Genomic DNA, 12498 nt, shown 5'->3' with positions numbered 1-12498 from the left:
ATTCCAAGGAATGTTGTTGTCTCTGTCTCTCTCTCTTTCACACACACAGAGATTCTCTCTCTCACACACACACTCACCCTCTCACATGAACAATCACACTATCCTCTCTTTCTCTCACACACGCATAAACACACACACTCTCCCCTCTCTCTCACGTGCATGTGGGCCCCATTCTCCCCTCTCCCTCCTACACCACTCACCCTCTTGCTCACACTCTGAGACCTGCTCACCCACTCACTCAGAGGCTGTCTTGCTCCAAGGACTCCTTACTCCAAGGCCCGTATATGCTGTATCATTTGGTTCCATTGCTGTACAAGGCATGTTCCACTGATACTCACAGGCTGAGCAAAATGCTCAGTGGAGTCATAAGAATATTATAATGTAACTATTGTCAGAAACACAAATATAAACTAGGATAAATATTGTAAGATAAAAATCAAAAGATGAATAACTAGAAGGAATGAACCTAATATAGAATTCCCCAAACTGTTCCGTGGAACCCTGGGGTTCCATATGATATATCAAGGGGTTCCGCAGTAGTGTCAGCAGAGTGTAGGAGTAAGTCAGGCTTGTCCAACTCACAGAATTAAACTCATGCAACTGCTGTACATTTAAAAGATGCTAAAAAGTTGCTTGTCCAATCAGAAGCTGGTTTCTAACTAGTAAGCCTATCAGCAGCCAATGCAATGAGAAGCCAGCATGTGATTGGATAAGCAGGAAACAATGAGAAAGTTAGTTTTCAAGGTAAGTTCCAGTACAAGAGCGAGAGGTAGAGTGGACCTCAGAGCAAGGGGGTCTCAGAGCGAGAGGGTGAGCAGTGTGGCCTCGGAGTGTGAGCGAGAGGGAGAGCAGGCCTCAGATCAAGGGGGCCTCAGAGTAAGAGGGCGAGTGGGTCTTGGAGTGAGAGTGAGAGGGCAAGGGAGAGTGGACCTTGGAGTAAGGGGTCCTTGGAGCAAGAGAGCCTCTGAGTGAGTGGGTGAGCAGGTCTCAGCGGGTGAGTAAGAGGGCGAGTGGTGTAGGAGGGAGAGGGGAGAATGGGGCCCACATGCACGTGAGAGAGAGGGGAGAGTGTGTGTGTTTATGTGTGTGTGAGAGAAAGAGAGGATAGTGTGAGTGTTCGTGTGAGAGGGTAAGTGTGTGTGCGAGAGAGAGGGGTGAATCTGTGTGTGTGTGTGTGAGAGAGAGAGAGGCAGAGACAGAGCAGAAATGTGTGTGTGTGAGAAAGAGTTTGAATCTGTGTGTGTGTGTGTGTGTGTGTGCGTGCACGTGAGGGATAGGAGAGTTTGTATGCGAGAGAGAGGGGTGTTTGTGTGTGTTTGTGTGAGCGTGTGTGTGAGAGAGAAAGGGGGGAGTGTGCATACGTGTGTGTGTGTGTGAGTGAGAAAGAGGTCAGAGTGTGTGTGTGTGTGTGAGAGAGATAGAGAGTTGACAGTGTGCGTGTGTGTTGTTATGATCCCAGTTGATGTTACTACTGGACAAGCCAGGTCTCAGGGTGGAACCTGGCTTGATAGATCCTAACTTTTATTTTTTGTTTAGATACGTAGAGAGCAGCTACTGAACAGAGTCACAGGAATCAGCTGATGAACTTTTAACAAAAGAATAAAACATTTATTAAACAAGAAAAGATGAACTATATTACAATACCCCTTCACCCACAACTATTCCTTTATAGATATACCTTTACAGATTTGTAAGGATAACACAAGTTACAAAAGCTATCTTATACTCTAATGTTCACAGTAGGTACACAGCCCATGTAAACCAAAAGGCAACCTGTGGTCAGACACACCACACTCTGAAACCAAGTGTTGGCTTTAAAAATTGTAAAACTCTCATTAGAAATGCAGGTATACAAACAGAGCTTTAGACCTGTTTCTTCATTCAAAAATAAAACTAGATCCTAGGTTTCACGTTTTAACCCACAAATAGAAAAATATAAATTAAACTTAAAAGATGTACCTTATCCCTAACACACTCAAACATATATATAACTTACCTAAACAATCTCTATTTCCTCAAAGTATATGCAAGAGAAAGGGGCAGTGTGTGTGCGAGAGAGGGGGGAGAATGTGTGTGTGTCTGTGCCTGAGAATCTAGCTCTCCATCATCACTCCAATTATTAAACAAATTGGTGAGCAGAAGAAGCAGCATCACTCCTCAAATGACAAAAAAGTAAGACTTGAGTAGTTTGTTGAATAAGAGAACTTTTTAATTATAATAAATGTATACATTTAAGAAACATAAAAGACTTCTATAAATTTGTTTTTATATGTTTATGCCTATTACACAAAAACAATCATTTTTTTTGTGGTTTAACTCTTCAACATAATAAGAATGTTTCTTAAGGATTCCGTGATTACTCTTGGGAGGTCAAAAGGATTCAGTGGCTGGAAAAATTTGGGAAACACTGATTTAATAGATTGGAGGAAAAGGAGAAAATGAACAATTTGGAGAAAAATTGTAAAATAGATTAAGATTAATTAAAGAGAAGTTATGATTAAGAACAAATAAGCAAAGCATAATATATGGGACCAAGTCAAATAATTAAAACAACAGCTGACAACTGTGTACAGTGTCTTTCACATCCTAAACTGTCTTACAAGTGGATCAGAGGACACTGGGCTAGACGTGAGAGAAAACAATTAGGGGAGGTGAAAAGGGCACAGCTGAAGAAGTGAGTTTAGAGGTGGGTTTTGAAGGTGGGTTAAGAGCTAGCACGTTGGATATATTTAGAAGAAAATTCCAGAGTGTAGGATCTTGGTGGTTGAAAATGATTCCATCACTGATGAAGTGGAAGCGAGGGATGGTGATAAGAAAACATTGAGCAATCCAAATCCAGAAGGCAGAAGGGTACACGTTGCGACTTGGACTTTAGAAAATTATGGAGCTTGGGAGGAGAATGTCCTTGAGGGATTTGAAAATTAATCTATGATTTTTATCTCAATGCACTAGAGGTTAAGGATACAGTAGAAATCTGACAAGGAGAAAGGTGATGGGTATGCACAATGCAATATTAGATAAGACACAAGTGGCAGAATTCTGAGTGAGTTGGAATTTTAAGTAGGCTATAAGGATAGGAGAGCATTGACAAAATCAAATCTTATGATGATTGAAGTAATAATGAGGGTTTCAGTAGCAGTGAGTATGAAGTAGGACCATAGGCAGTAATGTTACTGAGTGAGAAGTAAGCAGTCATGTGATGACCCAAATGTCTGCTAGATCATGTTCTCTGTTACGTTGGGGAGACCAAATGCAGACTTGGCAACTGCTTTGCAGAACTACATCTCCCTTCAGCTCGCAATCATGATCCAACTTCCTGTCACCTGTCACTTTAATTCTCTACCTTGCTTCCATACTGACTTTTCTGGTCTCGGCTTTCTGCAGTGTTCCAATAAAGCACAATGCAACCTCAACGAGCCGCACCTCATCTTTCGACTGGGTACTTTACAGCCTTCTAGATTGAACATTGAGATCAACAATTTTAGATCATAACCTCTGCCACATTTTATTTCCTTTTTCTTTGCTGTATTGGTTTATTCTCTATGTTTTCTTTCTTTATTCCTTTACCTCCAGAAGGCAATTATTTACAGCTCCACTGAACAAATATTTTGTTTCTTTACTTTTCCCATGACCACTCCCTTTGGCTTGCAACACCAACTATTTTGTCATTTAATCTGTCCTGTCTTCCACCCTATCACAAGACCTTCCCTTTTGTTCATATTCCACACCTCCCTTTCACTTGTTCAAAGCCTAATACATTTCTAACTATTCCCAGTCTTGATGAAAGGCTATTGACCTGAAATGTCGAGCTGGATTTTACCAAATGATGCAAAATCCTGATGTCGGGGTCATTTGCACGTCACACCGCCACATGGGCAAGCAGCAGAGCGTCCGCAGCAATCTTCCGCTATGCCGTCAATTAGCGTCCGGCCAGCGCGGGGGAGCTGACCAATAATGGGTGACAGGTGGGGTCTAGTTCCAGCAGGAAGATTAACAGCATCATTTTTAAAGCCCAGTATGCAGCGTTCACACGGCCAGAGGGAGGGGTGCAGCAGAAGGGAACTTGAAGAGAAGGCGGGAGAATAGGGTTGAGAAACTTATCAGCCATGATTGAATGGCAGAGCAGACTCGATGGGCCGAATGGCCTACTTTCTGCTCCTATGTCTTATGGTCTTATGAAGGGGAATGGCTACAGTGGGAGGAAGGTCGGTTCCATGTTTCAGTGACGCTTCTCTGGAAATGTGCCTGCAGCTGGCAAGGGAATGCAGAGAGATTCTGTTCCCAATGGATGGAAGGAGGAGGCCAGCAAGTCCCATGAAGAAGGCCTGGCTGGAGGTGGCCAAGGAAGTGAGCAGCTGTGGGTGATCATGCAGCTGTGGGTGCAGTGGTGGACGTACTTTAATAACCTAGCATGATCTGGCAAGGTAAGTGGAATGCATGATGGCAAGATGGCAGCCCTGCATATGGCAGCCATGAGATGCGAGGTGAAGTGACCAATCCATACTCAGGGATTCAGCAATGACCACTGTGCACATTGAGCCACAGAGTGGCCTCACACCAGAGGTCCATGGTCAGTCAGAGTCACTCACTGCAGTGTCAAGAATGAATGGTCACTTGAAGAAGGCCTCCCAGTGGCACGAGGATGGCCATTTAAGTGACAGAGTCTGACAAGCATAGCTGGGCTGGGAGAGTTGTGTGGCACTCTGTATTTCTATCATTGAAGGAGAAGCAAGCTCATAAGGCTTGACAGTAGAAATGCATGCGAGGAGGTGTGCCCTTCATTAATCTAATAATTCAGATGGAGAAGGAAGAAATGAAGAGTGGATGAGTGGCAGGAGACCAATCTTTCACAGAGGGCAAGTTAGGTGTGGAACCCACAGAGAATGAGAAAAATGATGATCGTGGCCATCAAATCTTCTCACCAATGTTTGCAGTGGTGCCTCTGTGGCACTAGATGACCACATGAAGCTCTGGATCATGGACAGACAGGGGGAAGTGGGTGGACACAGGCATTGTTAACATTACATTTGTTTCTCCTGCAGGGCCAGTAGTGGATGAGGTGCTGCTAAGGGCATCCAAACCATCTGAGACCTTAGAAGATGAGCTGCCATCTGAGGAGGCATTGTCGCATCAGTCCAGCACACCCTCCACCAGTGTAGATACTCTCACATCAGTGGGCATTGATAATTATGCACATTTAGAACAGGTGGCACCAGCTGGTGAGCATGACAGCTATATGCAGTCCCCATCAGAGGAGTGAGGACCGGCTCAGTGATGCTCAGCCACACACAGATGCTGAGCCTTGGGAGTTAAATGCAAAGTGGCTGATACTAAAGCAGCAGTGGGAAATTTGTGGACATCAGTCAGAGTTCCTAGAAGCTGTTCATTCTCATGTGTGCATGCTGAAGGAGTCCATCAGTGCCAAGAGTGGCACCATGTCTCTGGCATATGAGTGCATGGCCTCCTCCATTGAGTGAGTGGCAACCCTTATGGAGAGCAACAGACCAACAAGTGGATGCAGGAAGTGTGCACCAGCCTGCACAGTCATTCTTGAGCTATGCTGAGCATTGTGTTGACGAGATGGCCCAGAGAATCATGGATCAGTTGCCAAGTGTTGTCCCATTTCAGGTAATCAGCAGATTGCAGGTGGGCCATGAAAGGGTCGAGGAGCAGATGCCTGAAGGCAGTGATTGTATTGCTTGAGTTGTTCCTGCTGGAACTGTAATTCCTTTGACAGTGACAGGAATGCAGCGGCCAATCCCAATGACCGAGTCTACCCTGGCATAGATGCAGGTAGCCCAGCCTGTGCTGGCTCCTCCAGGGGTCCACAACCTAGAAACTGTCCACTGTGGACATCTTATGCATTTAAGAAACAAGGCCAGCAGTCTACCTCCACATCAGCTGCAGTCAATGGGAGAGCACATGTAAGAGCACACAGGAGCTTCCGTATAAAGGCTCCTAGTTACACATGGGGATTCACTGGGTGATTTTTATTTCCTGATTGGCACTGTGGTATTGCTTGTGCGCCTTGACATTTGGTGAAATTCATACTTAGATGGCTCATGTCACCCTAGTGACTTGTGACCAAATGTTGAGACATGAAGATGGAGGCCATGAAATAGTGGCTATTCAATGTAAGCCAATGATGAATGTAGCAATTTGGATGGCCAGTGACATGGTTAGGGCTTCTAATGGCAGATCACCATGGCTACCACATGTAGCTGTCTCATGTTCAGTGGGATGACAGAGAATCTCAGGTGAATCATGTGCGGATGAGTGACGTCACGTATCTCCCTTACACACGTCAATGGTCATCATCTCCTCATATGCATGGGCATTGACCAGAGGTTCTAGGGTTGCCTCCTCCTTAAAGGAGGTGGCGCACCCACTGTTGTTGTCTGTCTCCAGCTCAACTCTTCTCTGCCATGCTAGGTTGTTCAGAGCGCTGCAGACCACCGCGATATGGGAGATCCTTGATGGGGATATTGCAGAGCTCCCAGGATTGGTACAAGCATCTGAACTGCATTTCCAGAAAGCCAGTTGCCTGTTCACTGGCACCCTTCTAGTCCCAAGGCAGCGGTTTTAGGTTTCCTCTCCCTCAGTGTTGGAGTTCCACACCCGTGTGAGCAGTCACCTTTTTAGTCACCCAGGATCCATCCATGAAGGCGTTCAGGTCGAGTGAAGAATTGAGGCCCCGGGACTGCATCAGCTTGTACGAGTCATGGCAGCTTTCCAGGAACCTAGCATACGCCTGCAGGATCCTTTTGCAATGGTCGCAGACAATTTGAACCTTGAGGGAGTGAAACTTCTTCCTGTACATGTATGCGTTTGGTGCTTTGAATAAGCTTTGATGGGCACATGCATGCAGTCTATAATCCCCTGGCTCTGACAGAATCCTGCAATGGCACTGAATCTGACCTCGACCTGACTTACCTGATCAGTAATGCATTCCCCTGCCTTCTCGAAAAAGGCATCCATCACCTGCTTTGTTCAGTGATGGGTCACTGATTGAGAGATCTTAAAGATGTCGCCAGATGATCCTTTGAATGAGCCTGATGCAAAAAAGGTTGAGCGCCTCAATCACCTACACCGCCAGAGGCAGTGGGTGTCCACCAACTCCTCCTCCAGCAGCATAGGCCTATGATTACCTGGCTTAACAGATGCAGCCTTCGGAGTCACTGGTGCTCTGACATCTCCATGAAGCTAAGCCTCTGTCTGTATATCTTGTTCTGCGTACCACTTTTTTTGACAATTCGGCTGGCTTACTGCCCCAATGCACCCTCCATGTCCATATCCCATCACAGCGTCATGCCTCTGGTGTTCCTCTGCTCGCTGCTGCCCCTCTCCATGTGACTGCTGCACTCACTCACTGGAGGAGTCAAACTTGGAGAGCACAGCATCTGTCTCTCTTTGGAGTCTTCACAGCACAATGGCTCACAGCCATCTGCTTGTGTTTTCTGCATTTGCTGCAGGAGACCTGGGAGACATCCTTCCAGTAACAGCTGGCTGCACTCCGCACTCTAATGGTCCCAGCTTTCAATTCACTAACATGAGTCTGCTTGCATGTAAATGCAGAACTCAATGGCTTTCAATTTCAGCCAACTTTCACCTGCCATTCAGCTCTCACCTCTTCTGAGCAGGTGAGCCGCTAAAGCACTGTGGGACCCATGTGCTCCATGGAAAATAGTAAAAGCTGTGTAAAATCATGGCTGCTTAACAAGTTCAATTTGAGCCTGCATGGTCCCAATCCTGCTGCCCAAACACCCCAGGAAATTTGGCTGGCAGCAGGAAGACACTGGGGATCCACTTGGATGTGTTCTTCCGCTATTTTACCAACCCATCACCACAGAGCCAGTAAAATTCAGCCTGTTAAATCAGCTTCTTTCTTCACAGATGCTGCCATTACTGCTGAATATTTCTAGCATTTTCTCTTTTTATTTCAGATTTTCAGTATCCAAAGTATTTTGCTTTTGTGTTATGACATAGGGGCACTGGAATTTCTCCTCAGCCTCTGACAATGTCACTAAGCTGATGCAAGAAACTAACCCAAAGTGACTGATAAACAATTTTCCCAGTGGGGAAGGTCCCAACGAGCACTTAGGTACTAACAAGGTATGACTATACTTTCCTTTTGATTATTTTACACTTAATTATTAATGATTCCAAAATGAGTCATTTTAAGATGACAGACTTTATAGTTGCTGTCTACTTGTGGAATGTATTTGAATTTAATATTCTAGTAAATCAATTGGAATCCAATTGGTCGGAGCTGGAGACAGTTGCTGAGGAAAAAGATGAGGCTGTGAAAATGAGTTTTGGTAGACACCTGATCAAACACAATATAAGAAACAGAAAGCAAATAAAGGTGAACAAGGCAAATGAAAAAAATGGATATCTCATCAGAGAGAAGAGCAGAATTTCTTCAAAGTGGACATTCCTGAAAGTGACGGGGTAGTGAATCAAACACTGAGGCCGGGATTTTTCGTCCCCGCAGGTGCCGGGCATGTTCGGTGGCATGAGCGGACATATAACATAATCAGTTTCATGACGGCAGTAAACCAGTTTGCCACCATGCGCTCAACTCCCCCCAAAGGTGGGCTGCATTTCCTGCCATTGGATGGCATTCCAGTGGCATGTCACTAAACCTGGGGGCTGCATGGATGAGACCATTCATCCTATATCTGCATTGGATGGCCAACCTCTTCTGTGCAGGATTGGCATTGACCATTGCTGCCATACTGGATTGGTGATGCCACTGTCCAGTCAGAGCGGGAGTAGAGGACATCACAGTAGGCCTCCACGGCATCCAAATGGCACTCCAGTAATGCATCATTAAACCTGGGGCTGCAGTCTTTTTGCCTTTCGTGGACATCTTCCCTGCAGTAGTCGTGGGCTGGAAGCATTGAGATGTATGCATGCTGCTGGACTTTAAATATGGCACCCGGTGTGAGGAAACGGTGAGGTGGATGGTGTGGTGGATGAATGAGAGCCCACCCGCCACGGAAACAATGTATTTCCCGGGAATGCATAAGTAATGCGACGGGTTTGGGACGATGCGGCGTGAAAAACCGCCATTGCAGCCGGTGAACGTTGTTTTACCCAACTGCTACTGCACTTAGTGCAAATCTGGCATGGTTCTGCCCTAAGACATATGAAAAATGCTGGAAATCTGTCTGAAATCTGCAAGTGCCGTCTTACTTTCTTTTCTGATATATTTATATCTGCAACAGCAATTTCCTGTTCTCACCCCAAACTGGAAAATTTTAACGCCTTTGCTTCCAATTTCCACCCACGCTCACCTTCATATGATCCATCTTCAACTCGTCCCTTCCCTTTCTCAAATGTTCTATTTCCTTTTCTAAAGATGGGCAAAATTGATTGTTCCCTCTGTGACACCCTTCAATCACCCCCAACATTCTCTCCCCTTCCTGGGGCACCTTCAGTAGCAAGCTCAGGAGATGCAACACTTGCCCTTTTACCTCCTCCCTTCCTATTGTCAAGGATCCCATGCACTCTTTCCAGGTGAAACAGCATGTTATTTGTGCTTTTTTCGATTTTGTATACTGTATTTACTGTTCATGGTTTGGTGTCCTCTACATTGGGAAGACCGCTTTGCAGAACAGCTCCATTCTGTCTACAATCATGACCCTGAGCTTCCAGACACTTGTCATTTCAATTCTCCTACTCCCACTCTGACCTCTTTCCTCAGCCTCCTGTACATTTCTAATGAAGCTCAGTGTAATCTCAAGGAGCCATGCCTCATCCTTTAATTAAGCATTTTACAGCCTTCTGGACTTAACATCGAGTCTAACAATTTCAGATCAAACCTTGATTTTTTTTTTGGATAATGCTTCTGGTATTCCCATTTACACTTCTGTCGGGATTTTCCGTGCCCGCTGATATCGGGTGTGTTCAGTGCCGTGAGTGGACAATATAGCAAGAAGGCCAAAAATTGGTTTCATGGCGTCGTGAAGAGTTTGCGATGGTGGGCTGCGTTTTTCACCATTGGATGTCGGGCACCTCATTGTAATACATCAGCTTACCATTATAAGGCAAGCCCACCAGAATCATCCCCCTTGCTGGATCATCTGCCTGCATCAGCGAGAAAACACGCCAACATGTTTCACAACAACATATACAAGGCGTGCACTTGCTGGCTGCACTTCGCTCAGAACTAAGATGTTTGCCTACCTTGCTTCAGTCAGCGCCAGGCTTCTCAGACAGCACCACATCACTTTTAGGGAGTAGACAAGCAGTTCTCTACCTACCAGATCAGCCATATGTGGGTGGGTTTTCAATGGCTGCAGAGCTCGGGCTTGCTTGGGGAAGGGAGAGAAGTGGCCCCAGGCAAGGGAAGAGGCTGCAGGACGAGGGCTGTACTGGGGAAGGAGGGTATCCCAGGGTGTGTGTGGGGGCACTTGTTGATCTGTGCAAGTGGCCTCAAGATGAGGAGGGCTGAGAAAGCAGTCTCCAGAGGAGATGAGGCCAGATGGAGATGTGAGGGAATGTGTGGGGGAATGGGTGGTGATATCCCTTGAGCTGAGTGAGACACCAGTGAATGTGTGATGGGCTTGAATGTGTGAGTTTAGAGTGATGAGGTGGTTCTCACAGCCTGGCCACACAGATTAGCTCATTCATTCTCTATCTGCATTGGATGGCCAACCTCTTATGTGCAGCATTGGCATTGATCACCACTGCCATCACCAACCAAGCTGGGGTGGTAATGTTGCTGCCCCTCCTGTGGCCAGAGTGGGGGTAGAGAACATCACAGCGGGATTCGACGGCGTCCAAAAGGCACTCGAAGGCTGCAGCCATCTTGCCTTTCAGAGCCATGTCTTCTTTGCTGCAGTCCTGGGCTGGAAGCGCTAAGCACGGCTGTACTTTAAATGTGATGCCTGGAGTGAGGAAGTAGCAAGGTGACGGGATGGCAGGTGAATTGGAGTCTGCCCGCCATCAAAATGGCATAATCAATGTGGTGGGTTTGAGACAATACGACGTGAAAAGCCACCATTGTGGTCAGTAGGTCAAATGTTGTTTTTCCCGTCCACAACCGCACTTAGTGCAAATCTGGGACAATTCCACCCTCCCTTTAGTTTCTACACTTGTCTCATTCCCAACCCCTTTTTACCTTGCACAATTATCCCTTTTGTCATTTAACCACTCCTGCCTTCCACCCTATCACAGACCTTCCCTTTTGTTCTTTTCCTCCCTCTCACTGCTTCTGTTTTTGCTTAAAACCTATTACACCTCTAACTTTTCCAGTTTTGATCAAAATTTATTAGCCTGAAAAGTTAACTCTGAAAAGTTTCTCCCTTTACAGATGCTGCTTAACCTGCTGAGTATTTCCAGCATTTTCTATTTTATACTATTTGTTGCCTGTTCCTTTGTGTACTACACAGTTCTGCTCCAAGACACGACCACTAATCTGACTGGGTCTACAGTCGGCATATGTAAGATCTCTGATCTCCCACCACAAACTTGTCTCTTACTCATGTCTGTATGTTGGGCTGCGGATTAGTGATGCAGGCTATAATTAACCTTTTAAGCATTTGTGAGATGCTTCCATTGTCATTACAATCTGCATCATGGAGATCTTCAGTACGGATAACTCTGCTGCCGCCATGCCCCTCAACTTTGGAGACTTGGGTGGTGGACTAATTCCACAACTTGCATAATGTTTCTATGGAGATGGATGATTTGTGTAGAAGATCCTCTTCTGGCAATAACCTTTGTTTGTAAATAGTCTCTGGAATGTCTAAAATCAACAAAGATAGAATGTGGGACCTCATTGAGCAGTTGCCTAGCTTTGTGGAACCAACAGCACTTGCACTGTGACTGTCTTCCAGTCCATCTTCAAAATCACTCTCTAGGTCCACTGGGGGGCATTTACCTTTGCAGGTTCTTGTTCCGCAGGATGCTGTAATATTCTGCTTGCTGAGTTGCACTGGTTGACAGATAACATGGCTCTTCTGTTTCTGTGAAAATAGAGGGAAAATTTCCAGTCTATAAACTCAATTGATCAGATTGCAGCTGTATTTTCAGTGCATCCTATCCTCTGTTGCTCAAGTTGTATGTCTACCTGAATGCTTGATAATCAGTAGGTCAAGTTACAATATGAAGATTAAAGGACATGCCATGAATGTAACCCTCCATCTTTACCCTCCTCTACTGTGCCCCTTCCTGGCAATGATTTGTAATCTGACATCTGAGAAGTGAGTAAAGGGTTTATACTTCCTGGAACCACTGCCAAGATGCTTTAGTATGATTCACAGCAACTGGATGTCATTCAATCCTACAAGTACCCTGTAGAAGAAAGATATTTATAAATTGAGAGTGCATCCCATTCTAGATTACAACAAACAGCAAAATCTGACATACAGGATGTTTTAAAGGAGTTGTGTTCATTTAGGAAACTGAATTTGTGAAGGTGGCTTTCAGAATATTTGCTTTGAGTGCAGGTTTCTATACATTTTGCATCATAACCTGCTCATTTCCTTC

The sequence above is a fragment of the Cetorhinus maximus genome, chromosome 3 (assembly GCF_964194155.1).
Source record: "Cetorhinus maximus chromosome 3, sCetMax3.hap1.1, whole genome shotgun sequence".
NCBI classification, from domain to species: domain Eukaryota; kingdom Metazoa; phylum Chordata; class Chondrichthyes; order Lamniformes; family Cetorhinidae; genus Cetorhinus; species Cetorhinus maximus.
This window is presented reverse-complemented; position numbering follows the sequence as displayed.